At 31.5% G+C, this 4,573-nt stretch overlaps 1 protein-coding gene across 1 annotated transcript in view; it reads left to right on the top strand.

Moving 5' to 3' along the window:
• The first annotated feature begins 235 nt into the window (after positions 1-235).
• LOC106475548 (leucine-rich repeat-containing protein 4C-like) overlaps positions 236-4,573 on the top strand; it is a 38,891-nt gene continuing 34,553 nt past the window's right edge. The window contains exon 1 of the mRNA XM_022380791.1: positions 236-547. The gene's annotated coding sequence lies outside the window, so the exon portion shown is untranslated. The remainder of the gene's footprint in view (positions 548-4,573) is intronic.

Below are 4,573 nucleotides of genomic sequence, written 5' to 3'. Positions count from 1 at the left end.
TGCCACAAATCATTTAGCAATTAAACATTATCAAACCACGTGCTTTGGGTTAAGTAAAGCTACAAGGTTCACAGTCTGGTTGAGGTTAAGTCCCCTGATAAAAACCATCTGCCTCTTCTGATGAAATATAAACACAAATAAGTGTTTGAAGCAAAGTAACAACGCTAATTTTTATCAGCGTTGCTATCTCACTTCCAGTAACGTTGGCTGGTTGAGCTGGCCCGAGAAGTAAAAAGTTAGAAGGATATGCGGCTGTCAGCATTCGCTTCAGGCAGTTGTGAACGGCGCGTGGTCGTGCACGGACAAGGAGAGAACAGTTCACAATCTTACTGGTAATGACATTCTTAAGATTTAGTATCCCAGTTAGGATTTAGTGCAAATATTTTAGAAGATACGAGGTTTTATTATTTGAAAGAGTGCAAAAGTTATATCTTTGTTCAAGGAATTGAAAAGTTGTTAAGGCTCAACTTATGCACCCATTTCAGGCGAAACTCCTTGTTATTGACTGAAAGTTCAAGGATATTAGAAGCTTCAATATTACATTCAGGTGGGTTTTTGTTTGAATTGACTTCACCAGATCAAATGTTTAGATTACGTAACCGGAGACAAACTAAAAGATTCAATTAGTATATCAAAGTTAAAATATTTATCTTAAAATCAAATGTGAGTTTTCACTATAATGGAGTGAATTACATAACCGGAGACAAGCCAAAGGATTCAATTGGTATATCAAATTTAAAATATCTATCTTAAAATCAAATGTGAGTTTTCACTATAATGGAGTGAATTACGTAACCGGAGACAAGCCAAAGGATTCAATTAGTATATCAAAGTTAAAATATTTATCTTAAAATCAAATGTGAGTTTTCACTATAATGGAGTGAATTACGTAACCGGAGTCAAGCCAAAGGATTCAATTAGTATATCAAAGTTAAAATATCTATCTTAAAATCAAATGTGAGTTTTCACTATTATGGAGTAAATTATGTAACCAGAGACAAACTAAAAAAAAAAATGAATAAAATGCAACCCATTTTTATTTTCAAATAAAATGCATGATTCGACGATAGCTATTATTTCTATTTTAGAGTTATGTTTTTAATTTAGTAAGTGCGTTAAAACATAGTCGTTTTGTATTGTACCTCGAAGAAGGACTCAAGGTAACAAGAGTAACTTTAAAAAGTAATGTGACTCGATTCTAAAAAAAATTATCGTCATTTTCAAATCATGGGACTGTCACTAAAGCAGTCCAGTATTGCAATTCATGAGAGACAAAAAATTCTCTCTTCTCGTGCAGTCTAAATGACGTGTTCTGGTATCGACGAAAGGCCTCTTCGGCAATGACTTGTGAGAGACAAATGATAGATCCGAAATACTGTTTTACCCTCCTCTGATTTTTAATCTGAAACGAACAGAAATTAACGTAATTTTTTGTGAATTGTAGGAATACTGATTTCTAATGCTTTGTCAGCTTTCTGAATCAAAATATTTTATGGTTTCAGAAATGATCTTTCGTTTTAGAAAATCGACTGAATATAAATGGAGGGTGGTAAAAATGTTACAGCCTAGTCCGTAAGCTATACTGTTAGTCTTAAATTATGGACTTTTATTTTATTAAAAAGGAATCTGAGTGGCTATCTTCTTGTTTGTTTATTGTTCTATGCACTTCAGACTCAGAAGCAAATTCGATACAAGTAATTATATGGGGTTCATTATTAACAGCCGTGAAAATTTGTATTCACAAAATTTTAACATCTAGTTCTCATTAAAAATGGTTAAATATACGTAACTATCCACCTATCTAATTGTTTGTATGTGTATAAATATGTGTCTAAGTATGTATATTTACATTGCAGTAGTATTCTGATACTTGTTTATGTAATCATTCTTAATATGATCTTGATTTACCTTAAGCAAATATTAGTAATTAGCTTAGAACTCTCTCCAAGTTTACGTCTTCTCATTTTTAGTTTCATGTACTGTGGTTTTAAAACTCAATTTTCTAGCTTAGAAGTTAACTAATATAAATAATATGCCGATACTGCACGTTTAATGGTGGTGAAACAGTTCTTTATAATATAGTTCTGTGTTGTTAGTACCGAAATAAAGTTATTTACCCTAATTTCTTTCGTTTTGAATGTCAACCAACGGTGTTTTGGTTATTTCATGGAAATAAAGACTTGTTCATAAGATGTACACGTTGTTCAGACATTAAAGGAAGCTTGTTTTATAAAAAAACTATAGAATAGGGTCTGGAAAAACTGTATCTTATCTTCACGAACAAATATCCCATACACAAAACATGTTTGTAATCATGTTATATAAAAGTTTAACCTACCTCAAGTCTAGAATAGTTTTACGCTAAAATATTGTATAAAGAACTAACTTTACAATGTATTACACTGTTTTATATAGGCACATGGAAACATCGATAATTCATACCTATACGAGCTTAATTAGTTATTCTATAATGCGCATTGGGGTTTCTTCTACTGTTTTATATGGATTGGCATCATGGTATAAATATATATGTATATATAAAGTCGTCACATTTCTGTATTATTACGACTAAAAGATATTTTAATTTTATAAAACATGCCTTTATTGTCCAAAGAATTGCTGACGTCAACTGTCATTTTCTGTGAACATTTTCTATCTTATAATGGTATAAATGTATATGTATATATAAAGTCGTCACATTTCTGTAGTATTACGACTAAAAGATATTTTAATCTTATAAAACATGCCTTTATTGTCCAAAGAATTGCTGACGTCAACAGCCATTTTCTGTGAACATTTTCTATCTTATAATGGTATAAATGTATATGTATATATAAAGTCGTCACATTTCTGTAGTATTACGACTAAAAGATATTTTAATCTTATAAAACATGCCTTTATTGTCCAAAGAATTGCTGACGTCAACAGCCATTTTCTGTGAACCTTTTCCATCTTATAATGACAAGTTTACTCATTGTTTAGGCATTAGCTAATGTCATAGTAAGAAAATGTAACCATTAAACTCGAGTAACAAAATACATGGCTTCAAAATAACGCATATGTAAAGCAAGTATTTCTTGAAGGTTTGAATGATGCATAAGTGTATAAATCTTTAACAATAAGCACATTCAAAATTCATATTAAGTAAGAAACATGTGAGAAATAGAGCAAGACATGAAAAACACCATTATTTGTTCGTGTGTCATTTGACAATGAAGAATTCAGTGTCCGATTTAGACGACTTAGTACTTAAAATAATGTGTACACAATAGAAGGTTGGAGCTATGTTACAGGTATTTGTGTGTTTAGCAAGTCTGTCCACATTAAATACATCTGATTATTTTATTAAACAGTAAAACCAGATACTCACGATACTTACGAATTAGACAGGAAAAAAAAAGACAAGTTCAAATTAATCATACGCAAAAAGCCAGAACAGTAAAGTATATATATATATATATTATAAGTAAAACATAAAACAGCTGAGAAAAAGTAAGCTTAAGATCGTTGAAGTAACTTACTAGTGCATTGCAGAACATCATTATAGCGGTGCAATTTAATTTTATCCAGCACTCTTTCTTATTTCTATAATTATGTTGCACATAGCCAGAATTAGTGTGACGTAAATATAATGTACATGTAGGAGTTGAGCTGATGCTATTTTTCCTTCTATAATTATGTTGCACATAGCCAGATTTAGTGTGACGTAAATATAATGTACATATAGGAGTTGAGCTGATGCTATTTTTCTTTCTATTTCTTTCCTGTTTAGTTTTATCTTACGTCTTTCCTATGCTATTTTGATAGGTACTAAGCCTCTAAGTATATATATATATATATATTTATATATGTGTGTGTAGTGGCTACCAGCAATTGAAAAGTATTTGAAAGTGGGATCATTAAAGCTGAACATAAATCCAGAAATTCAATGTTCTAGATTAATAGAAACTCATCGTAGAGTTAAAGTATAGCTGTGTTACAGTTGTCCTACTTCATTTAGACGTCTAGCGAGTTGTTCAACTTACCTTTATTACGTGTAATTATAGAGACGGTGAGATGAGAAAAGAAAGCCGAATTAGTTAGTAGTTTCAAGCTGTAACGCTGTCGTATGTATACTCGAACACATATCTTTCTTTTGTTAAGCTTCTTTGCTCAGTGTTGGGCTAAGCTGACTAATGTCAGTAGAAACCAAGCAATGACTTATTGCTGGCTCCAGCTGTTCCTTGGTTTTTAAGCGACACCGCTGATGTGGAACGAGCATGAGATTTCAATCATATTCAAGAAGATGTAATCAATTTCAACTCTGCTGTTTCAAAACTTAAGATTTCGTGTCTGCCATTTGCTTATGTGTTATACCAAAGAAACTCCTATTGTTATGAATAAGGGGTGAGTGACTTGGAAACAAAAAATAAAAATGGTTACTGTTTGGTAAAGATTCAACAGTAAAACTACTTTTGTTCATATCTTTCAAAAATCACAATACAAAGTTGGTTTCAGTTTTGCTATATATATACACCTGGAAAAAAGTTAAGCACCCCCGTGTTTTTTTCAAGTGATTCAGATTCGACGTTCT

The sequence above is a fragment of the Limulus polyphemus genome, unplaced genomic scaffold (assembly GCF_000517525.1).
Source record: "Limulus polyphemus unplaced genomic scaffold, Limulus_polyphemus-2.1.2 Scaffold148, whole genome shotgun sequence".
Classification (NCBI taxonomy): domain Eukaryota; kingdom Metazoa; phylum Arthropoda; class Merostomata; order Xiphosura; family Limulidae; genus Limulus; species Limulus polyphemus.
Note: the sequence above shows the minus strand (reverse complement) of the source record. Positions and strands in the feature narration are given on the sequence as shown.